Here is a 25,264-nt window from a genome sequence, read left to right on the forward strand (position 1 = left end):
TAATATTACATTCTAGGCTCCTGTTGCTATTTTATTGCTGGGATTCAAGCGGATACAGGCAAATTCAAGTTATGAAATTAAAGTGGATTTTGCACTTTTGCCCAACAAACCCACTTCTTTTCTTTCTTTTTTAATTAAAAAAACAACCCACAGACTTTCTGTGATGAAAAAATGCACAGGAAATCATAGGGTGGCAATCGCTTGACATGACATTGTACAACAGAACTTTCCAAGTTTTTCATGTTGGTGATATACTTTTTAAACCCGCATCATTTCGCAATTCAGTTTTACTAGCAAACCGGAGGTTAAACTAACCCAAAGGCGTTACATTGGCTACTTTTCAATGCTCAGGGATGGAGGCTGATCTGAGAGACAAGTTAGATATTTTGTTAGAAGACTAGCAATTTCACATTGCAGTTCTTTGAGAACGCTCAGGTGGATGCCATCCAGACCTGGTGATTTGCCAGTTTTAAATTTTGGCTATTAAGCCTTGAACTTCATCTCTTGTCACCACTGTCTGCCTTAATTCCTCTGACTTGCCTCCTACAAAGATGGGGAGTCTTCAAGGTTCTCCTAACAACTTTCAGCAGCCTCTAATAACTACAGTTCCCAGGATTCTTCAGAGGACGCCGTGACTATGCAAAGTGGTATGATGATGCTTTAAATGTATAGTGCAGATGAGGCCTATGAAGAGGTGGAGTTTTGACATTTTGGGAGGCCAGGTTCTGGCACCATGCCTCTTCACCTCCTCACCTGGATGAGCTTTCATTTCCCTCCACACAAAAGGTGGGAAACCTTTTTCAAAACAAAGACTGCATTCCTTTCTAGGCATCCTTTCTGGGGCAACATGCCAATGGCAGCCAGAGGCAAAAGAAGGCAAAGCAATGAAGGTGAATTTTACTGTTGTATAGTAGGCTGCTTTCTGCAGGCACCCAAACCTCCCTCTCTGTCATCCAACCGGACAAGCAAGAAGCATTATCCGAATTCAAGGACGCATTTCAGGCCAGCAAAAACACTCAAGGAGGGTGGGAAGCAAGACTGGTGAGGGGTGATAGCCTAGAGAAAGGCACAGCAGCTGGCGAGGGTCCCAAGGGCCAAATTGAGGAGCCTGGCCACATTTAACCCTCTGAGCTCTATCCTTGGCCATTTTAGCACAATAGTCTGTGTCTCTGTTTGTTGAATTTAATTGGCACAAAACCATCTATCTTAAATTAAACCATCGTGCATTATTTCAACTAAGGATGAAAAAGCAGCCAAAGAGTTAAGATTCCCAGCAGAAGCTGAATAGTTAACAACACAGGCGACAGGCTTTCATAAACATTATTGTTGGCTTGGTGGCCCCCCCCCCCCAATCTCCCGCTTTTGGTGGGTGAGTCCATATGTGCTCGCGGAGGTGTCCATATGTGTTTGCGGTGGTGTCCTGCTGCACTCTCTGCCCTGATTTCTCTCCAGACAAGTCCCCATTTTAGCACCCTGCAATGTTTTTAAAAGGCGGCTTTTAGGGAGCTGGGGTCGTGGTGGGGGGAATGAGGCGAGACACCCGCTGAGTGGATGTCGGCACCGTTTGAAGAGCGCAGCGGGCTGGTGCCGTGCACCGACCCCCCCTGGGGCCACTGGTACCAGACCATGGAAGAGGTGTTCATCGAGGTGGACTTGCCGCAGGGGACCTGCGCAAGGAGCGTCGAGGATGAAGCAACATGTACACTAGAGAGCCAGGAACTGATACGAATCGCCTTGACAAAAAAACAACGGTGATGCGGGAATTGGTTGGCGTTCTTTGCTTGAGAATGAGTATGCTGCTGATCCTTGGTTCCAGAACCAGATGCAGAGGAAGCTGGTGCTGGAAAGGTTCCAACAAGAGAACCCTGGATTTGACTTCAGTGGGGTATAAATTTCTGGAAGCTGCAGCAAAGGAGGGCCATATTTCTCTAGTCTTGGAAGACATCTGTCTGTTTTTCAGATGTAATCCCTTCAACTCAAGCAAAAATGTGGTAGAATTGGCCAAAGAACTCACCTGTCAGAACTAGGCTTATGAATAGTTCACTGCTTATTCTGCTTTTAGATCACTGAACAATAATAAAAAAAGTTGGGGGGGGGAGGCAGCTTTTAACTGGCGCTCGTGCAATGTGGCGAAATTGCTCAAATTTAAGAGCAAAATTAAAAACACTAAATATAGGAAGTGGTAAAAGCATTTAAGAGGAGAGGGGAGGGGTAAGGAAGCAACACCCTAAAACAACTTGAGGAATGCATCAGTTACACTTAGCGGCAGCTGCTTTGGATGGCTTTGGGAGAAGTGGAGGCGTGGAGGGAGAGGAAACATCTTGTTAAAGCTGATTTAGGCTTAACCAGGCAGCAGGATCAGCCCAAGACATGCTGCTGCCCGGGGCTAAGGACAGGGTGGCGCCCCACAAACCCACACCCCAAATTTCACACACAGAAGCCAGCTGGAGCAGCAGTTGAACCTTACTTCAACTGCAGGACAACAACAGGCCTGAGAGCAACAGACTAAGCTTACGGGGCACACACACATAAACCTTGTCTTCCAAGACATCATTGCTACTCCCTGTCCCAAACGTTCCTTGACTGAGGCGGCTGCATCACTCTGCCCAATGATAGGGTCGGCCCTGCCAACCAGTCCCTTTACTGTATTCTCATTGCCAAAAGGTAGCCAACCTGGTGCTCTCCAGCTGCTATTGGGCAGGATTTCCCATTAGCCCCGTCCATTAGCAAATGGTCAGGGACGATGGGAGTTGCAGATCCCCAATGTTGGGAGGGTGCCACATTGGCTACCCTTGCCTAGTGTCTAGGCAACCTGGAAGTTGGTGATTTGCAGAAGAATGAGCTTAGCTCAGTGATCAGTGCAGAAGGTCCCAGGTCATCTCCCAGCATCTTAGGCTAAAATGGGTTGTGGGGTGGCAGCAGGGCTGGGAAAGACCCTTTTGTGGGAGCCACAGCCGGCCAGAGCAGACAGTACTGAGCGAGTTGGACAAATGGTTCAAATCTGAATAAGGTAGCTTCATATGCACTCCATATGGATAGGGTCCACAGCTCAGTGGCAGGGCCTCTGCATCGAACCCTGGAGATCCCAAGTTGCATCTCCAATTTTATGTAATGTATCAGCAGAGCGGAAAAGGATCTCTGAGAACTTGGAGACTCCTTCCCTGGCAGAGCAGGTAATACTGGACCTGACAGAGTGATGCTCGTATTTCTCTGGATTCTGTGCAGGTGGCTCCGCAGCCAGCTTCCAGATGGTGTGGCTGCTCCCTTCCACTGCTTTCAGGCAAAGGGCAAATTTGGCCAAAGGGCGCTTTTATCAACAAGCCTCTTTGGCACAAACACCTTTCCCAACTGGCTGTAGGTCAAGGGTGCTCAGCAGCTACCCCAGAAAAAGCTTGGTAACCATTGTAAAAGCCATCACCTGCTTCCCTCCCTCCCCTACTTCTATTTATGTGCCTCTTAAACCATAGCAATCAGAAGGCACTGTGCCGGGGAAACAACTGCTTGAAGTTTAAAGGAGACTGCGGTCTCCCACCAAGGCCCTGAAGCAGATCCCTGTTGAGTGGAGATTGGCATGTGGTGCTTGCAGGCTGCCTGGGGGCATAGCAGGCTTACATCCCTGCAGTGCCACAGATTTCCTTGTGTGGATTTGGGCAGATCAGCTTAGCTTAGCCTACCGGTATCTGTCGCTACTTTTCCTCTTTTTTTATTTGGTTGATTTAATTCAGAAACTGTTAAGGAACCCTGATGTCCTTTGGGAACGGTTGTCATATGAGCAGGAGCGGTGGAGGAGAAGTTTTTTTCTAAAAGACACCTTGTCTGAAATTTAAGAGTTTTCCCCTCCAGAGAAAGTTTATTTTGTCATTTGTTCTTCGCATTTATATCCCACTTTTTCCTCTGGGGAGCTCAAGGTGGTGTACTCTTAGCATTTATGCCCACTTATTCACTTTGATCTGCAGAACAGGCACTATTAAAGGTGCTACCTAGTACCTGTTCCATAGTCATGGCCAGATGGGGATCTGAACCTATACTGTCCTAGTCCAACAGTCTGACCACTACACCACACTGTCTCTCTCTGAGTTGAGTGGATTCCAGGGCACAGTGCTAGTCATGCAAAGGATAGATCTCTCAAGGGCTGTCTGGTGTAATAGAACCCTAAGAAAGGAGAGCAGAGCTCTTGAAGTTGCCCATCAACAACTTGGTCACAGTTCCCCCTTCTCCCGCTATGTGTTGCATTTCTGTTTAAATTAGTTATTTTCCCATTTGCATTTATACATATGAATCACTGCATGCAAATTTCATGTAAATTGGTATCCTTTTGACTTCTTTTTTTGGTGATGCATTTCCTCTTCTTCTGCTGATGATGTGTATGTGGTGGCTTAGTATGATGACCTGTTGCATGACTCTGCAGAGGACTCCCCAGAATCAATGTGGAAATCGATCTGGAAAAGGTTTCCCGAAGGCAGAATGTTTGAAAACCACTGGTTTGATTATTCATCCTGAACTATTAAGTAATGCAATGTAATTGGAAAGTGGCCAAAGTTAACAGCAGTCTGTTTGCTTTTTAAGCGTTTGCGGGTATTTCAAGAAATAACAGACCTGCCTGTCCACAGTAAATTTGTGGAAAGCATTACAAATAAGGCTAGAATTGTTAAACAAACAGGAAAAAAACCCCATAAAAACAGAGGAGAACCTCCTTATATGGAAGCAGTATAGTTCCAATTAGGGACCCAGGTGGCGCTGTGGGTTAAACCACTGAGCCTAGGGCTTGCTGATCAGAAGGTCGGCGGTTCGAATCCCTGCAACAGGGTGAGCTCCTGTTGCTTGGCCCCAGCTCCTGCCAACCTAGCAGTTCGAAAGCACATCAAAGTGCAAGTAGATAAATAGGGACCGCTCCGGCAGGAAGGTAAATGGTGTTTCCGTGCGCTGCTCGGCTTCGCCAGTAGCAGCTTTGTCATGCTGGCCACATGACCCGAAAGCTGTCTGCGGACAAACGCCGGCTCCCTTGGCCTATAGAGCGAGATGAGCGCCACAACCCCAGAGTCGGACACGACTGGACCTGATGGTCAGGGGTCCCCTTACCTTTACCTTTACCTTGAGGGGGGGAAAACAACAGGAGCAGGACTCCATGGAAAGAGAACACAAAGCAGCAAAGTTCAATGACTTATTCCCACCCCACCCCACCCCAAAAAAACCAGGGGCATGGCATTATCTGTGTGATCATCAGGGTAATTGAAGGACCCTTCTTACTCTGCCAAGGGAATGAGGTGATAATGGGGCTTTCAGGTCTCTTGTGGCAGGTTAGCATAGATGAAATGGGAACGAATGGATGAATCCCATTGGCCATAGCAATAAAACAACAATACAATATACAAAGAATACAAATACAAATAAAAAGTTGATAATGAAATGGGAGAATGAGGAGGATAATCAAGAAGAGGCAAGATACAGTACTTCTTTCCTTTTACAGGGATCTGACTTCGCACTAGCAGTTTAAAATAACAGCGCTTCTTTGTGAGAGCGTTTGCACTTCTAATTCAAAGCTAAAGCTTGCAATTCAGCTGGCTGGAAGTAAAGGTAAAGGGACCCCTGACTATTAGGTCCAATCGTGACCGACTCTGGGGTTGCGGCGCCCATCTCGCGTTATTGGCCGAGGGAGCCAGCGTACAGCTTCCAGGTCATGTGGCCAGCATGACAAAGCCTCTTCTGGCGAACCAGAGCAGCACACAGAAACGCCGTTTACCTTCCCGCTGGAGCAGTACCTATTTATCTACTTGCACTTTGACATGCTTTCAAACTGCTAGGTTGGCAGGTGCTGGGACCAAACAACAGGAGCTCACCCCGTCACTGGGATTCAAACCGCCGACCTTCTGATCGGCAAGCCCTAGGCTCTGTGGTTTAACCCACAGCGCCACCCACGGGCTGGAGACCTTTTGTCAAAGCTTGAAGTATCTTGCAGGCCGAATTTATGCAGCCAGAAGTAAACACAACAGAGTTCAGTGCATTTTACTCCCAGGAAACTATGCATTCAGCATGGCAGTCAGGCTAACCCTAATAAATTTGATTTTATGCAATGTACTGCTACTTTTTGGTAAGTACAGTATATGCATGTGTGTGTACACACACAAATACACACACAGGCAGAAAGACAGGTGTATCTTGACCAACTCTGCTGCCTGCGTTTTTTTGACTGTCCTTGGGGACTGTCTCTGTGAGCTCTCTGTGTTTTCTGTTGTCAGATCGGTAGCTTCACTCCCCTTATACGACATTTCTTCACCAGCCATATTTTCAGAGAGCCAGGGTAGGATGTTTCCACATTCAGTGGTCAGGTTATAGATCATAGAATCATAAAACTGGAAGGGACCACGAGGATCATCTAGTCCAACCTATTGCAATGCAGAAATATTCCGCCCAAACTGGGGCTCGAACCCACGGCCCTGAGATTAAAAGTCCCATGTTCTACCAACTGAGCTATCCCTCCTGTGTGCCCTGGTTTCCTGGATGGCCAGGCTCCTTGGCCATTGAGGAGATCCACCATTGCACCACAGTCTGAACAGGTAAGCGTCAAGGAACCCCATGCTTAGTCCTGGCAAGTTGCAAACCGTAGCTTGTTTGACAACATGAAAGGGGAGCTGGGTGGGAGGGGGGAAAACCAAAAGCGAATTTCAGCCGCATACAGTCTTGGCAACAAGCTTTCTGGGTTAAATGTGATTCCAGCGGTGGAATAACCAGATGTTGGCAGACGGGGAGGCGAGTGTCAAGAGAGCACATCTGCTTAGTTTGACATTTCTTGAAAGGGGAAGCAAACCCAGGATGCTGTGAAGCCAGGGCATTTAAAGCTTCATATTTTGGTAGAGTAAACATTATTTCTCCCCAGTACGTGTGTGTGTGTGTGTGTGTGTGTGTGTGTGTGTGTGTGCGCGCGCGCGCGTGTTCTCCTCCGCTCTTCCTGCTGAACTTATCTGCAGCTGCAAGGTCGAGATGTCATGGCGCGAAGCACACGCTCCCACGCCCGCTGTGGTCTGCATCGAATTATCGATCTCTGCAAACGAAGAGAGTTCCGTGGCGCTTTTGCTTTGAGGATGAGCAACCCTGGCAGACTGAAACAAAACTGTCTGCCAGAAGAACCCCAGGCCTCTTGCCAGCTCTTTTGAATGAAACTGAACAGGGACCCCTCTGTGGAAGCCTTTGAACGTTACAGGACATGTTTTTAGCACTGTCTGAGTGAGGTAGGCTAGCTCCGCAGAGGGTAGGCCTGAAATAATGCGTCTAGAAGTCATTGGAAGAAAAACACAGCTGACAACCCTCGATTATCCAGGGACGGGTATCCCATTTTATCCTGAAGATTTCAGTGTGGAGCAAATGGAAACTGAGAGGCAAAAAAAAGGAAGATATACCAAGAACAGGGCTCCTCAGGCAACTGAGCACTGGTTGTGCCTTGAATTTATGTTTCTTCTTATCAAATAGCTTCATCTGTGTTCTTCCGAGGTTTCTAACTTTAGGAGAAACAGATCATTGCCTTCTACTAAACCAGACTAAAACTAAGTGTGGGATTCTATTCTGGGTTAAACGCAATCCCAGAAGTGGGATGTAACCTGTTTATTGGTTAGGTGTGAAGTAAGCTTGGTATCTTTCCCTGGGCACACAATCTGGCTCGGCCTAGCCTTTCCCAACCTGGTGCCCTCCAGATGTTTTGGCTGACAAGAGCTATACATCAGTGGCAGAGCATCAACTTTGCATACAGGAAGTCCCAGGTTTGGTCCCTGGCATCTCTGGGTGGGGCTGGGAAACCCTGGAGAGCTGCTGCCTGTCAGTGTAGACAATACTGAGCTAGATGGAACAATGGTCCAACTCTGGATAAGGCAGCTTCCTAGTCTCCTAATTTCAATCAGCCTAACCCACTATGGCCATCAGGTTGGAGAAGGCCAATCTAGCCTGAAACTTTCTACACCAGGCATCCCCAAACTGCGGCCCTCCAGATGTTTGGGCCTACAACTCCCATGATCCCTAGCTATCAGGACCAGTGGTCAGGGCTGATGGGAATTGTAGTCCAAAACATCTGGAGGGTCGAAGTTTGGGGGTGCCTGGTCTACACAGTCTCTCTCTCTTAGGTTGAAGACATTCTCAACTCTACTACCTCAGGGCCCGGTTTTTACAGACATGAAGCAACAAGGGGAAATCCTGATTTCATGTTTTAAAAGCGGCCTATGGGTTGGCATTTGAGGGCAACAATGTCATGTGTGCACTGGGGGTAAAAAACACTTGTGGGCAGGAGCAACACAAGATGTCCTATCTGGAAGCAACCCCAGTCTTACTTGAAGCTGTGGCTTTTCTTAGAGAAGTAAGCATTCCTGAGGAGATGTGAGGTGAAACTGAAATGATGGCCATGTCTGTTGTAAATCAATTTCCCTGTTCTGAGATGCACTGAAAGAGAGGTACAGGACTGCCCTGCTGTCGCCCGCTTCCCCTCAGGGTTAAAGTCTGGTACAAGTAGCTGGTAAAATTTCTTTTGCTGTTTCCTTTCTCGGCCTGCCCTCCCCTCCCCCTTCTGTTCATTGTTTCCCATGGAAAGGAATCTTCAAAAGAAGGGCTGCCCTCCAGAATACCAGCCAAGAGGCCTGTCAAAGCCTACGCTTGCAAATGTCAAATGATCGAAAGGTCCCTCCCTCCCTCCCTCTGAAATATGAAAGCTCCCTCAGTATTTTGCGGCATTTTTGGTTGGTTCTAAATAATGCTGTTTCCCAGCTGTGGATTTTGGAGTTTTTTAGACCAGCACGGCTGCCTTTCCTTTTTATGTCCTTCTGCCAAGACACACCTGGGAATTATAGTGCCGAAAGCCAGGCTAAGGGTTTCTCAATAACTCCTCTGCTTCATGTGTATACAACTATTACCAGGAGCCTTTCAGGGAAGCCACAGTGTCCCCTCCAACATTTCTTCAATGAACATAGGGGTGTCCTGAGGAAACGCAGGACATTCCAGGATCAAATTAGAAACTGGGACAGCTTCTGTAAATCCGGGACTATCCCTGAAAAATAGGGATACTTGGAGGGTCTGCCTTAGCAGCCGAAACAACTCCAGGCCAGGTTAAATCCATGTGGTGGCTTTTGACATGCTGGAGGACAGAAGTTAGCCTTAGAAGTTAGCCTGAGTTTAACTTGTTGCTGAACTTCTACACTACAAAGCTTGTCAGGCTGCAGAAACAGTGGGTAGGTTAAAAAGAGTGGCTACATACCTTGTGGGATTGTGGGATAAGCTTCAAATGCACCCCCCCAAACCCCAGCCTGACCAAACTGCGTAACATGCAGAAATGTTTGCGTTTCTGGTGCCCATTATGGAAACTGCTTGGGGCAGAGGAAGTGGTCTTGGCTTGTTCTGCAAAAAATCGAAGTTTCTCCCTTTCTCTCTCAATCTCAAAGGGTGTTGAATTTAAATGGGAGCAAATAAAAACATTTTGAATGAAGCCAGATACAAACAGAACCTTTTTAAAGTAAGGTCACTGGAACGTGGAAAGGAGGAGGGGAAGGAGGGAGGAATTGGCCACTGGGAAAGGAAATTTGATCACAGATGCAGATCTGGAAGGAAAAGCTAATTTCCTAGACTGCACCATGACAAAGGTCCGATTCCCAATTTGTCAGTATTCCTCATGCTGCAAAAGTCAGCAGTCTCACATGCCAATTCTTTAAGCAACGTTATTTGGATTCAAGAGCAGAAATAACAGTTTTCTGGCTTGGCGTCACAGAACCAATCTACCTAGGTGGGATATAGGTATGAGCTTAAAAAGAACTAGTCACTAGAGTGTGTGTGTGTGTCCCCCCCCCTTTATTTTAATCCTCGTAGACCAAATGTATAAAGTCTAGTGGTTTCAGAAAAGTCTCCCGGATATGGAGTCACCAAGTTACATAGGACAATTTTTAAAAAGCCAAAATACTTCGTATTTATAACAGGGCCTTTCCCCTTCATATAAATATACCGTATATTGCGTGAAGGTGGCCGACACCAAAAAATGCCATATGTCTGTCAAATCCAGTACTCTGTACTCCAATTACAGTGGTTCCTCGGGTTAAGAACTTAATTCGTTCTGGAGGTCCGTTCTTAACTTGAAACTGTTCTTAACCTGAGGTACCACTTTACCTAATGGGGCCTGCCGCGCTGCCGCCACACGATTTCTGTTCTCATCCTGAAGCAAAGTTCTTAACCCGAGGTACTATTTCTGGGTTAGTGGAGTCTGTAACCTGAAGTGTCTGTAACCCGGAGGTACCACTGAATTAGTAGCTCACCATTTTTTTAACTGCTGTAACAAAATATACTGCTTTGCCATTTTTTGTCTGAATAATTAGCATTGCCGCCTTTCCTCCCCTCACACAGCTCTTCTGCCTTTAACAGATGGAAAATGTAAATTCACCAAATGAAATTTCTCCCGGCATGCAGATGCACTTGAGGGGGCAAAAACGGCACCAGCTAATGGTTTGCTTCCCATTACAGGCACAGAAGCCCTTGTCAGAAACAAAACAAAGTTGGCAATGCTGTGAATGAGGCCTCTTTGGAATTGGCAAATTTGCATGCTTCTTTCCCAGCAAAGATAGGAGGTCCACATGAAGATGCTGGCTTTAACATGGTTTTTCGTGCTGAGTTTCAGAAACTCAAAATTCTGCTTTCTAAAAAAATACCAAAGCCATACCCTCCAACATTTCTCCAATGAAAATTGGGACGTCCTAAGGAAAAATGGGACATTCCGGGATCAAATCAGAAACCGGGACGGCTTCTCTAAATACCAGACATCGCTGGAAAATAGGGACACTTGGAGGATCTGCAAAGTGTGGTTCCCAAGCAGGAAGCTACCTAAAGGTAAAGGTACCCCTGACCATTAGGTCCAGTCGCAGATGACTCTGGGGTTACACGCTCATCTTGCTCTATAGTCCGAGGAAACTTTTCAGCAAAAGGAGTCATGTATTTTAGGAGGAGGGAATTGGCAAAAACGTATTTTCAAAGCCTGGCAGCATTGAGACATGTCAAACTGGCACCGCATGAAATTCCCTCAACAACTATCAGACTTGCAAGATCTTGAATGATGGGCCATTCCTGTCAGAGACATACTACTGGCAAGTGGCTCAGTTGTCTTTGCAGATTCCAAATGGTCCACACTTGGCCCTTTTACAGTGTCAGCAGAAAATCTGAACATCATACTCGTTTCTTCTACGACAATGCAAAAAATCCCGTGGCCAACCTCAGATGACATTTATGGCTACATGTATACGACCACCCCACGCAGAATCATCTCCCTAAACAACTGCTGCTTGAGTAGTAGACTCCTTGCTAGTAGACCTTGGTCCAGTATACCTGAAGGAGCGTCTCCACCCCCATCGTTCTACCCGGACACTGAGGTCCAGCGCAGAGGGCCTTCTGGCGGTTCCCTCGCTACGAGAAGCCAAGTTACAGGGAACCAGGCAGAGGGCATTCTCAGTTGTGGCACCCACCCTGTGGAACGCCCTCCCACCAGAGGTCAAAGAGAACAACAATTACCAGACCTTTAGAAGGCATCTTAAGGCAGCCCTGTTTAGGGAAGCTTTTAATGTTTGATGGATTTCTGTATTTTAATATTTTGTTGGAAGCCTCCCAGAGTGGCTGGGGGAACCTGGCCAGATGGGCAGGGTGTAAATAATAAATTATTTATTTATTTATTATTATTATTATTATTATTATTATTATTATTATTATTATAGACTGCCCATCTGGTTTGGATGGCTAAGCACCACCAGCACACCTGCCCTTTATTTATTTATCTAGTAGTTGTTGGGGGTTTTTTTTAAAAAAAACATTATTATTATTAATATCTCATCACAGTTTTGGCCTAGGCAGATTTGGCTAATATTCACTGGGAAAACAGAAAGGCCTCAGCCTTTGATTATGAAAGTGGAGGCAGAGTAGAGAGAACAAGTCAGCAGTTGTTTCATCAAAGCCAGCAAGGGAGACCATGCCTGGCTGAGGGGGAAGGACAAAGGGAAATTAAAACACATTTGGGGCGGTAGAGAGACAGTATTTGTGAAAAAGCACAAAACCAAATTGGTAATACAGGTTTCCACACCATGAAAAAGACAAAATTCAGTGCCTTCTACTACCGGTACATCAAGGGTGGAAACCTACAGCCCTCTAAATGTTGCTCGACTACAGTTCCCATCATCCCATGTCATTGACTATAATAGTTTGGGGCTGAGGTAAGTGTGAGTTTTATCATCTAGAAGGCCGCTAGTTCCTCAGCCCTGCATTAAAGAAGCAACCCTAATACAGTGGTACCTCTACTTACGAATTTAATGCGTTCCGAACGCACATTCGTAAGTAGAAAAAAATTGTAAGTCGAATCCCATAGGAATGTATTGGGAGAAAAAAATTGTAAGTCGAAGCAACCCTATCTAAAAATTCGTAAGTAGAAAAAATCCTATCTAAACCGCATCCAAGATGGCGGACGGAGCTCTATTCGTAAGTAGAAAAAATCGTAAGTAGAGTTATTTGTAAGTAGAGGTACCACTGTACCTGATAATACTTACAATGGTTAGTAACCACCACAAGAGGGGGACCCAGTTAGCTGTAGGCTCTTTGCCTGGCAACTAAAATGAATGGAGCACTCCATCCTGGGGCTTCCTTTTCTTATTTTTTTTACTTGGCAAACCATAAGATGGAAAGAGAAGCACTGTAGCTTTTCTGTTGCCTAGCAACCAAAGTCCCAGGTATGAGGCGGAGATTGTGTTTTGTCCCATCCTTCAGAATTTTCTAATGTCTTCTTCCGTCGCCATCACCAATACCCATTTAAAGGCATGTTTTTAATCTTAATTGGTTGTCGTTGCTTACTGCCAACGAAAGTGACACAAAGTACTTTCCCCTTTACATCAGACTTGGGTCAGCAACAGGTAGACAAAGAACCTTCTTCCCAAAACACGGGCCTTAAAAAAAAAATTCCTAGAAAAACAACCCTCTTGCCAACTTGTGCCTTTAAACCACCTTTGCTCCTTCCCTCCCCCAGCACCCTCCTCCTTTCCTATCTCTGCCTCCTTCCTCACCACCACTGCCAAGGGCACCGATTACCCTTTGTCACCCTACAAAGGACAGAGCCAGAAATAACAATTTCAGGAGATTCTGTTCCTGGTAGTGAGGAGACACCCGAGGCAAAAATGTTTACTCTCTGGGCTACACATTAACCTACTCACCCAGCAGTGTCTGCTGGGTAGAAAATACAAGTAAGAAATCAGCAGTTTGGTCCAGGAGAATCCCATTCATCCATGTAAAGTTCAGGTATGCGTTCTAGATGAGCACACTGTCTTGTGTGGCAGCCGGACATCCTAGGGATGTTCATCGCAGGAAATGTCTGCAAATCTCTCTTGTTGTTAGACTCTAGAATACAATCTTCTGGTTCTCAAAAGGTTAAAAAGGTAAAGGGACCCCTGACCTAATATTAGGTCCAGTCGTGACCGACTCTGGGGTTGTGGCGCTCATCTTGCGTTATTGGCCGAGGGAGCTTCCAGGTCATGTGGCCAGCATGACAAAGCCACTTCTGGTGAACCAGAGCAGCACACGGAAATGCCGTTTACCTTCCCGCTGTATTTATCTACTTGGACTTTGACGTGCTTTCGAACTGCTAGGTTGGCAGGAGCTGGGACTGAGCAACGGGAGCTCACACTGTCGCGGGGATTCGAACCGCTGACCTTCTGATTGGCAAGCCCTAGGCTCTGTGGTTTAACCCACAGTGCCACCCACGTCCTTGGCTCTCAAAAGTAGGAGCCACCAATAGACCTATCCCCTCACACATGTATCAATTAGGAAGGAAGGAAGGAAGGAAGGAAGGAAGGAAGGAAGGAAGGAAGGAAGGAAGGAAGGAAGGAAGGAAGGAAGGAAGGAAGAGAATTTATGGTAGCTGCCAACCCTGTTACAATGATTTCTCCACAGAAATCTTTAGTAAAGCAAAAGATTTATGCGATCTGAAGAAACCAAGGTACCAAGGTACCTTGGTTTCTCCTCAGATCGTTACAATGATTTGAAAATAAAACTGACGTTATATCAATCCATGGTGCAACCACATTTAGAATACTGTGTACAGTTCTGCTCACCTCACCTCAAAATGTTTTTTAATAAAATAATAATAATGATAGTATCCAGTTTGCAGGTCTTAATTGGACCTTACATCTTAAGCACGTTACATTGTTCAGTTTAGAGGACAAACTGGAAGGGAAGCAAGCACACAACTTTATTTATTTAGAAAGTTTTATCATACCCTTCATCTTTCCTGAGCCTAGGGCAGATTGCAGATTATACACACACAAATAAATATTAATTGTTGTTCTATGTTGTTATTATTATTGATTTGTTATTGTTTTAAATAATGAGATAATGATAATGCAACACTTAGCACAAAAGAAATAGGTAAAACTGGCAGTCAAAATCGGTTAAAATCAAAGTTTGCTCTTAGCTCTCGTCATTTGGCGAGAAATCACAAGTAATGATTTCCACACAATGCTAAGACAACACTGGTTTGTTTTCAGAAGCATGGCATGTGCATGAGTACAGTTGCTCGTTCATGGTAAGCCACTTTGACTTACCACAATGTGCAGTTTAGCTCACTTCTCAATCCCAACAAGTAATGGGAAAGTTTTTCCTGTCCGCTGATGGAGGAAGTCTTTCCGCAGCCTTCATTCACAGAAATTGTGGTCCTATGATGCCTCAGCTGTTTCCCGGATGCCTTGTCTTCCCAGTTTCCACTGGAGGCAGGGAAGCCAGTTTCCTGCTGCGATTTCCAGGGTTGCATCCTTTGGGATGCCATGATTCGAACCAAACAAAACCTTCATGATAACTCAAGTCTGAGAACCAGCTGGGCTTCTGCTCTCTTCGAGCCAAAAATCAGGAAGATATGTGCCCGCACGCTATCTAGCATGGGGAAATACAGTGTCATCAAGAAAAGTCATGGGGGTGAAGAGCCAACAGAGGCCTTCACAATGCCTGCATTATAAGAAACGGTTCCACAGTGATTTCAGATGCTAGGCCAAATTATTTGAGCTACTGGCAAGATGGCATCTTCGACAAGGCAAGCCTGTGCCAAAGTGACCCTGCGTTTGTGACTTGTACAAAGTGTGTTAGCTAAGCAAATGTTCGTGCATTTCTTATCCTGCCATCTGGTGTGGAGCTTGGCGCGGCTCTGAAGCCCCACCTGGCTAGTGGAAATCACATCAAGAAACCACCCCCGTTTCTGTGATGCCACCAGGCATTGCCCACATACGTTCAAGACTCTGAGCAACTAGAAACAGTTTTACAAAGCCAGGAATCGATTCTCGGGATGCTAACCTCTGCCCCCACCTGTATGCTTTCAACTCCCTGGATCCTTAATCCATGAAGACTTTTTGAAAGCCCTTGATCACACATATCTACACTCAAGGGTACTTAAAGGCAGCCATTTGAATTATATATTTTTTCCTCAAAGGAAGAAGTTGATTTATTGTGTTGAATGATTGGGGTTGTGTAGAAGACTTGCAGCCCTCTGGCCAGCTGCCAGTAAAAGATTCAGAGGCAAACAGCACATTTCTTTTCATCTGGTGTAATGTGTGTTAGTAAGTAAGAGGAGCTGAATCTAGCGCAAAATGGTCATGAGGTGCCCCCCCCCGCCCCATCATGCATCCTCAGCTCACCAGGACACACATTAAAAGCCATCAGTGGAAGCAAAAAGGAGACAAAATAAATCCTCAAGAGGTCACACTAGTACTCCAATACAAAACTTATTAACTCAGAAGTAATTCTAATTTCAGTAGGATTCATAACCTTCTACATTGGTGAACATTAATTTAGTTTTTTCATTTAAAAAAACCAGCTGCAGTCTCTAGGTGTGCTGTCAATGCAATGTTAGGTTTTTCCCTGTCTAGAGAACAATACCAGGAAGCATTCTTGGTCAGTCTTAAATAATTGCATGCCTTTATGAAGATGTTTTTCCCTGATGGAAATGAAGTGATGGGAAATGTCACCTCTTGAACTCTGCTTGTCATCCTGCTCTTAAAAGATGCAGAAGTCCTGGCTAAGAATAGGGGATTATTATTATTTAATTAAAACAATTCAGATGCCAATGAGCCAGCCAACATATTTCTGAATGGTGCAGCAAGTGAAGATACATAAGGGAAACATGGAAGGTAGAAGCATAGCTGCCAAGTTTTCCCTTTTCTCGCGAGGAAGCCTATTCAGCATAATGGAAAATCCCTTAAAAAAAGGGATAACTTGGCAGCTATGGGTAGAAGACAGAAGAGGAGGGTTAAATATGTATTTAAAATCATGGGAAGATCCACTGATGTACAAGATCACATCCTTTTCTTCCGTCTTCAGTTAACTACCACATTAGAGAGGCACATTCCCTAGTCAGTTCTATCTGTTAAAATGTCCCATGGTGGTTTGGCCACTTCTGGATCCAGCCCTCTGGTTTAAATCTTTTAAGATCATCAGCTGCCCTGAAGAGTTTGAGGCTCTTCAGTATCCCAATCTAGAAGTAAAAGTATGCTGAAGTGAGAGAAAGGAGTTGCAGTGGAGGAGACCATTGCTGGAATCCCAGCTTGAGTCTGAAATAGTATGACCTCAATGATGCCCAAGGTAAACCTAACTATTTCACACTTTGCGAAACAATATGTGAACCAAAATACAGGAATCCTTCAAAATTCGCCCTACTCTGAATTTTGCAGCGCAGTTCTCCAACCAAACATTGCTTACAGAAATGTTTGTATTAGGGGAAAGTGTGGATAAAATGCATACATAAAAATGTGTTACATAGGGGGAAAGTCCTTGCAAAAGTGTTTACCTTATTGAAAACTGCATACAAAAACCTGTTTATTAGGTGAAATTCACACTAATATGCTGGCAAATTTTCGTGATTTATTTTTATAAATCAAAAATTGCTGCAGAAGTGTGGGTAACTGAATTTAACATTGGAAGTGTGTGTGTGTGTGTGAGAGAGAGAGAGAGTGTGTGTGTGTGTGAGAGAGAGAGAGAGAGAGAGAGAACAGAAATTGATAGATCTATCCATCCCTACATTCCACACAAGACTGGCCCTACTGTTAGGCAGAGTGGGGCAGCTGCCTTGGGTAGCAGATACAGAGGGAAGGGCAATGAGATGCTGAAGGAGAGCCCCCTAAGTGAGCCTCCTTCCCTCAGGTGTGCTATCCCATCACCAGTGTTGAACTAAAAATCAATTGCTGCTCCAGTCTACTTCTCTACATGGAATGGGAGAGGCACCATTTTGTCCACCTCAGGCAGCAAGATGTCTTGGGCCAGCCCTGAATTCACCTCTCTAGGCTCAAATTAATCCGGGACCCTGGATGTAGACATTTAAGTTCTTTAACTAATTACATCCAAAGAAACTAAATGTTGGGAGATTCAGGACAGAAATTTAGCAAGCGACACCTTCTACCCTGTTGAGGTGTGGGTGTGGGTGTGAAATTTCTGCAGGTTCAGGCTGTTGCTAGAAGCATACCAACAGGACCAGCCCTCCCATAGAGCAGAGTGAAGCAGCCGCCTTGGTTGGCCTTTGCTGCAGAGCAGAGTGGCAGTGGCAAGGCTTTGGAGAAGAGAGGTGTGTGCCGTGTGGCCTGCCCTTTGTCCCCTGAAGTGGCCTATTGCCCTCAAGTGGATAGAGGATGTTGTCGTGTTGCCAGTGCCGGAATTCAGATTCAACTGGCTTGCATCTGTACGAGGAATAAGGAGAGTGGGTGGCACCAGCTTGTCTCTTGCCTCACACAGCCAAATATCCTGGGCTGGCTCTGAGGCACATGTACACACCCCAGAAAGTGGTAACCCTCACCCTCCCTCATATTTCACAAATGAACACAAAGTGCCTGTGTATTTGTAACTAAAACTGCTGTGCACACATTGCTGGCTTAAACACAGCGAGGTGGATCTTTTTCTCAATTCGGTTCGAGGTGGAAATGCATCAAAAGGTGGCATTTCCTGAAGAAGTGACGGGATGGATGTGGAGTGTGGCTAATGTTCTGCAAAACTGTGGTTGGGAGCATGCCAGATGCAGAGTAAAGGGCACACAGCCTCACTCCAAGAATCACTGCCTGAGAGACCGCACAAATCACCCGCAGTTCGGATGAAAGCCTTTTCTGATTCCCGTATGCTGTGCTATTTATTTTACCCTGAGAGTGCTTCCAAACCACCTGTTTACCGAGTATTTATCGCGATCTGTTTTGCAAGGAGGGTGGTTAGATGACGCCGTGTCAAAGAAAGTGCTAGCCAAGGGCATTTCCCCATCATTTGCATAGCTGCCAAGTCTCTGAAAAATGCGGGATCAGCAGCATTTCTGTACATGTGTAAAAGCAACTTTCATTGCCGCTCGGCCCGATTTCCGGTGCCCAGGCATGGGCAGAGCGGCACCCGAAATGGAGCCTCCCTGGCAGGTAGGAAATCCATGGGATTTCCAGGATTTTTTTCTATTCGGGATAACAGCGGGAAACGGATTAAAATCCGGGGGTTTCCCACGAAAAACGGGAGACTTGGCAGCTATGCATGTGCCTTTTGGCAAAAGTCTGATTGCTGAGGGAAACGGGTTTCTTGAGCAAGACTTCACCATCAGCTATAATGGCAGGGCCTGAATTTGTTGGTAGGCCCCACCCCCAAGAGCGAAAGCCTGGAAGCACCCTGAATCTACAATAGCCTATACCCTCTGACATTCCTCCAATGAAAATAGGGACATATCTCAATTCCTCACTCCGCAACTGACCCTCCTCAACACCCCCCCCCCATTTTTTGTCGTCCCCCCGCAAATAATTTCCTATCAGAAGACGGGTGAATCATAGAATCATAGAGTTGGAAGAGACCACAAGGGCCATCCAGTCCAACCCCCTGCCAAGCAGGAAACACCATCAAAGCATTCCTGACAGATGGCTGTCAAGCCTCTGCTTAAAGACCTCCAAAGAAGGAGACTCCACCACACTCCTTGGCAGCAAATTCCATTGTCAAACAGCTCTTACTGTCAGGAAGTTCTTCCTAATGTTTAGGTGGAATCTTCTTTCTTGTAGCTTGAATCCATTGCTCCGTGTCCGCTTCTCTGGAGCAGCAGAAAACAACCTTTCACCCTCTTCTATATGACATCATTTTATATATTTGAACATGGCTATCATATCACCTCTTAACCTTCTCTTCTCCAGGCTAAACATACCCAGCTCCCTAAGCCGTTCCTCATAAGGCATCATTTCCCAGGCCTTTGACCATTTTGGTTGCCCTCTTCTGGACACGTTCCAGCTTGTCAGTATCCTTCTTGAACTGTGGTGCCCAGAACTGGACACAGTATTCCAAGTGAGGTCTGACCAGAGCAGAATACAGTAGTACTATTACTTCCCTTGATCTAGATGCTATACTCCTATTGATGCAGCCCAGAATTGCATTGGCTTTTTTAGCTGCTACATCACACTGTTGACTCTTGTCAAGTTTGTGGTCTACCAAGACTCCTAGATCCTTTTCACATGTACTGCTCTCAAGCCAGGTGTCACCCATCCTGTATTTGTGCCTTTCATTTTTTCTGCCCAAGTGTAGCACCTTACATTTCTCCTTGTTAAAATTCATCTTGTTTGCTTTGGCCCAGTTGTCTAATCTGTTAAGGTCATTTTGAAGTGTGATCCTGTCCTCTGGGGTATTAGCCACCCCTCGCAATTTGGTGTCGTCCGCAAACTTGCTCAGGATGCCCTCAAGCCCATCATCCAAGTCATTGATAAAGATGTTGAATAAGACTGGGCCCAAGACAGAGCCCTGTGGCACCCCACTAGTCACTACTCTCCAGGATGAGGAGGAGCCATTGATGAGCACCCTTTGGGTTCAGTCAGCCAGTTACAAATCCACTGAACGCCACCAACACTACAGCAACGGGACCCAGCACACATGCCTTCCACTGTCCTGAGAAAACCCCTTAGTCCTGATTTTATTATGTGTAGATTTACCAAAATAAAAACACACACCATAAATACATTTTAGAAAGGGGTCAGATTAGACGCAAAGCATTAAAACAATAATTCAAGATTCCTTGTGCTCTGCTCCTCTCCCCCTTTCTTCACGTCCTGCTCTCTGTTTGCATCTCAGAGCTGGTGCATCATGCAGAGCTGGGCCTTGGTGGCAGCAGCCTTGTTACATATCCACTACGAGCTGCCCAAGGGAGGAGGCCATCAGCAGTGGCCCTGGGATGCTCCCTTGCTGCTACTCAGGACAAGGGCCGGCTCACCCTCCTTCCTGAGCTTAACGGCGACAACACTGGCGGGGGAAATGGGGACATTTCAGAATCAAATCGGAAGCCGGGGTGGCTTTCATAATTCTGGAACGGTCCCTGGAAAATCAGGACACTTGGAAAGGTAGGATAGCCACTGCATCTGAAGCAGTTTGTGTTAATAAGCTGGCCGTAGGGGTCAGGGTTTGGGGCTGGAGTTGGAACTGTGAGAGCTTAAAGTTTAATATAATGTTCCACCCTGCCATGGATCGGATGGCACTCACTGTAGAATCGAAACACATCCAACAACCTTAACACTCTAGGGTGCGTTGGCAGAAACTAAGATAGTGTACATGTGAGCCCTCCACCAGCACGTTCTTTTAAAGGTATCCCTTCCCCCAAGGCATAACAGAGACAGCAATTTGCCAGGGACAAGTACCAGGAAATATGGAGTGACCTTGATAAAATGCAGACAGTAGGAGCATCTAGCAACCTCCTGTTGTCAATCCCCCCCCCCAAATCTCCTTGCATCCTGATTGATGGCCCTTACACCAGGCCATGCTAAAGGGGAAAGTGATCCCAGTTACCTGATCCCCAGGCCACACATACGGTAGGGAATGAGTTGCATTTCCTACCCAATGGCTCATATACAAATCTGCCTTGCAAACAAGGCCTCTTATCTTCGCCACGGTCTGCTTTTTGATTTATACTAGAATGGTAGAGTTGGGAAGGGGCCACGAGGGTCATCCTGTCTGATCTTGATTTGGTTTGGTATTTGCATTTCACTTTTCCAACAACAAGGTTGAGCTCAAGGTGCTTTCCACGTGTTCCAAGGAGCTCAAGATGTTAAGTACAGGAAGGCTGCAACATATGCACATTTAACTTCAGCTTTACGCACTTGGCAAAATAAATGAATAAAAGAGGTTGGAAAGGAGGTGGGCATCTGGGGGGGGGGGGAGAGAGAGAGAGACTTTGGCAATCAATCCCACCCACTGGAGTGGACAGGACATGGTGAGAACGACCCTGAAATGAATGCAATGCATTCTGTGGTATGTAAGGTGCACTGCAATTACAGCATACAGACAATTTCGTCTGGCTTCCCAATAGCTTACCAAGTTTTATTATTTTTTGCCACTTGTGCAACACTTGGTGTATGTTTCCATCAATGGTGCACAGCCAGAGTCTAAGCTTACATACCCTCCAATGAAAATAGGGACGTCCTCCCATTCTGTAATGATAATTTTACTATTTATACCCCACATCACTTACTGAGTTACCCCAGCTACTCTGTGCAGCTTCCAACATATATATAAAAAAACTTTTTTAAAACTTCCCTATACAAGATTGCCTTCAGGCGGCTCAGGGGTTGGATAACTCCGTACCCTCCAACAATGCTACAAAGAAAATAGGGACACCCTAAGGTAAAGTGGGACATTCAGGGATCAAATCAGAAACCGGGACGGCATCTTTAAATCAGAAAAGTCCCTGGAAAATAGAGACTCTTGGAGGATCCGAGTTTAATGGTATTTTGAGAGGAGCTAGATGGGACCCAGGTGGTGCTGTGGGTTAAACCACAGAGCCTAGGGCTTGCTGATCAGAAGGTCGGCGGTTCGAATCTCTGCAATGGGGTGAGCTCCCGTTGCTCGGTCCCAGCTCCTGCCAACCTAGCAGTTCGAAAGCATGTCAAAGTGCAAGTAGATAAATAGGTACCGCTACAGCGGGAAGGTAAACGGCGTTTCCGTGCGCTGCTCTGGTTCGCCAGGAGCAGCTTTGTCATGCTGGCCACATGACCCGGAAGCTGTCTGCGGACAAACGCCAGCCCCCTCGGCCTATAGAGCGAGATGAGCGCCGCAACCCCAGAGTTGGACACGACTGGACCTGATGGTCAAGGGGCCCTTTACCTTAGATGGCCATGCACATTCTCCTCCATTTGCAAGGCACACAACTGAACACTTCCTCCCCTGCCAATCTATGCTTTACAACTAGTTCTATGTCCATGGCAAGTTGAAAAAAAAAACTTAACTAGAGAGCCAGTTTACCAATAGTGATTTTTAAAAAAGAAATGTTCTGAGCGGGATGTATGCATTATCAATTAAACATCTAGTATGTGTGGGCCCTCAAAAAGAAACCGCTATGACCCAGGAAGCCAGTTCCTGGAGAGCAGCTGACTCAGAGGGGTGGCCTGGCCTGGTTAGTTACTGCTGGGTGCAGGCTCCCAAGCCTCATCAAGAATAAAGTTTGAATTTGCATTAACGCAGCTTGTGGAGAGTTCTTACAGGACACGACAACACATGGTGTCAGAGGTTTGGTGGACCGTGGCCTTCACACAGAGCAACACAACAAACTTGCCACCTGTGGATTTTGAGATTGAAAGCACAGCAGAGAAGATGGACAAGATGGAAGGAGTTAATGGATCTGGTATTTGCAGGCCCAGAGGCAGGTAGGCGGTCTGCAGGATATCTGTAGAGCATAGATTTCCAGCAGCCAGCTTACAGAAATTGAAGTTCAGACATTGGAGCCAACTCCTAGGATCAAGGTCCCCTTGCTTCCCCCCATACAAAAAACTGAGGGGGGCAGAGACCCCAAAAGTTGATGGGAATTGCCATTCAAATAGTGTGAGTGTGTGTGTGGTCTTGTGATTGGAGGGATGCGGATGGCGCTGTGGTCTAAAGCACTGAGCCTCTTGGGCTTGGTGGTTCGAATCCCCGCTGCGGGGTGAGCTCCCGTTGCTCTGTCCCAGCTCCTGCCTACCTAGCAGAAAGCACACCAGTGCAAGTAGATAAATAGGTACCGCTTTGGTAAAGTGGTCCTTTACCTTGTGATTGATTATGCAGGGTGGGGCTTACCTGGGACCTGCATATTTTATTCAAGTTGGTACCCCTGTGTACCAACATTTTGCACAGTGTTTTTTAAAAAAATAGAAACACTGTGGGTTTTTGAAAAACACACAGAATTGTAGAACTGTAGAGTTGGGAAGGAACTAAAAGGTCATTGTCCACCCCCTGAAGGAATTACTGATGTCCATATGCTCTCCGTTTAGAAACCTCCAATGAAGGAGAATCCGCCACCTTCCAAGGTAGCCCGTTCCACTGTCTAACAGCTCTGTCAGAAAGTTATTCCTGGTGTTTATTCAGGCACTCATTTCATGTAATTTGAATCTGTTGGTTTGGGTCCTACCCTCTGCAGCAGCGGAAAACAAGCTTGTGCCATCTTCCGTGCAACAGGTATTTGAAGAAAGCTGTCATATGCCTTTCAGTCTCCTCTTTCCCAGGCTACACATACCCAGCTCCCTCAACCGTTCCTCATAAGGCTTGGTTTCCACCTTGGTCACCCTCCTCGGCACACGTTCCAGCTTGTCAAAAGCCTTCTTAAACTGTGGTCCTCAGAACTGGACACAGGACTCCAGGGACACACGAGATCCCTTAGTATAGTGTCTCTTTTTATGTCACTGAAAATGTAGCACATTTAAAGCCCATTAAATAATACAAGGTTGCCAACTGACTCTCATGTCAGCCCCGTAGCTGTGTTTTTTAGCGGATGGACCAGTCGCACTTAGGAGATGATATTCTGCCTTTCTACGCTGTGGAAGTGTCACTTGCCAGTGGCTGCCTGTCAAGCTTCTGGCTGCTCGTAAAGGCAGAAGAGCTGGCCAGGTGGATTAGGCCAGGGCACTCTTTGCAGAACCTGTCTTGCAGCCATGCATGTTCTTAGAATACCAGCCAATGGTTGCTTCCAGACAGGAACCTTCTGGCACTAACCAGTCTCTTATTTCTGAATGCTGCAATCACAGCGCACCTTGCACAGCATAGAATGAGTTGCATCCTTTCAGTGCCTTCTCCACACCAAACATCTCACCACATGTCCTGTCCACTCCAGTGGGTACAGAGTCAGGCTTCACCTTGATTACCTCTCCTCTCTTCCCACACCCCCTCCGAAGTTTGTTTGTTTGTTTGTTTTACTTTCTGGGCATATACAGGCAACTCCTAGGACAGGAACCGCCAAACTGCGGCCCTCCGGATGTTTTGGCCTACAACTCCCATGATCCCTAGCTAACAGGACCAGTGGTCAGGGATGATGGGAATTGTAGTCCAAAACATCTGGAGGGCGGAAGTTTGGGGCTGCCTGTCCTAGGGGCTAAGGGTTCTTCAGCCCCCCCCCCACCTAAAATATTTAAGGGGGCCAGGCCCCACAAAGGAGATCATCAGGGGGTTTGGGCTGGGTGTTCATCAGTATGCGGATGATACCCAGCTCTACCTCTCTTTCAAATCAGAACCAGCGAAGGCAGTGAAGGTCCTGTGTGAGTGCCTGGAGGCGGTTGGAGGATGGATGGTGGCTAACAGATTGAGGTTGAATCCTGACAAGACAGAAGTACTGTTCGTGGGGGACAGGAGGCGGGCAGATGTGGAGGATTCCCTGGTTTCTGAATGGGGTAACTGTGCCCCTGAAGGACCAGGTGCGCAGCCTGGGAGTCATTTTGGACTCACAGCTGTCCATGGAGGCGCAGGTCAATTCTGTGTCCAGGGCAGCTGTCTATCAGCTCCATCTGGTACGCAGGCTGAGACCCTACCTGCCTGCAGACTGTCTAGCCAGAGTGGTGCATGCTCTAGTTATCTCCCGCTTGGACTACTGCAATGCGCTCTACGTGGGGCTACCTTTGCAGGTGACTCGGAAACTACGACTAATCCAGAATGCGGCAGCTAGACTGGTGACTGGGAGCGGCCGCCGAGACCACATAACACCGGTCTTAAAAGATCTACATTGGCTCCCATTACGTTTCCGAGCACAATTCAAAGTGTTGGTGCTGACCTTTAAAGCCCTAAATGGCTTCGGTCCAGTATACCTGAAGGAGTGTCTCCACCTCCATCATTCTGCCCGGACACTGAGGTCCAGCACCGAGGGCCTTCTGGCGGTTCCCTCGTTGCGAGAAGCCAAGTTGCAGGGAACTAGACAGAGGGCCTTCTTGGTGGTGGCGCCTGCCCTGTGGAACGTCCTCCCAACAGATGTCAAAGAGGGAAACAACTACCAGACATTTAGAAGACATCTGAAGGCAGCCCTCTTCAG

The 25,264-nt window shown here is 46.5% G+C and overlaps 1 protein-coding gene and 2 pseudogenes across 2 annotated transcripts in view; 1 reads left to right on the forward strand and 2 right to left on the reverse strand.

The window, feature by feature from the left end:
• IGFBP4 (insulin like growth factor binding protein 4) overlaps positions 1-25,264 on the reverse strand; it is a 40,973-nt gene that overhangs the window by 12,121 nt on the left and 3,588 nt on the right. The window lies entirely within an intron of this gene.
• Positions 1,552-1,966, forward strand: LOC118094512 (nudC domain-containing protein 2 pseudogene; annotated as a pseudogene).
• On the reverse strand, positions 13,913-13,976 carry LOC148683834 (U5 spliceosomal RNA; annotated as a pseudogene).

Source organism: Zootoca vivipara, chromosome 12 (genome assembly GCF_965207765.1).
Source record: "Zootoca vivipara chromosome 12, rZooViv2.hap1.1, whole genome shotgun sequence".
In the NCBI taxonomy this organism is placed as follows: Eukaryota; Metazoa; Chordata; class Lepidosauria; order Squamata; family Lacertidae; genus Zootoca; species Zootoca vivipara.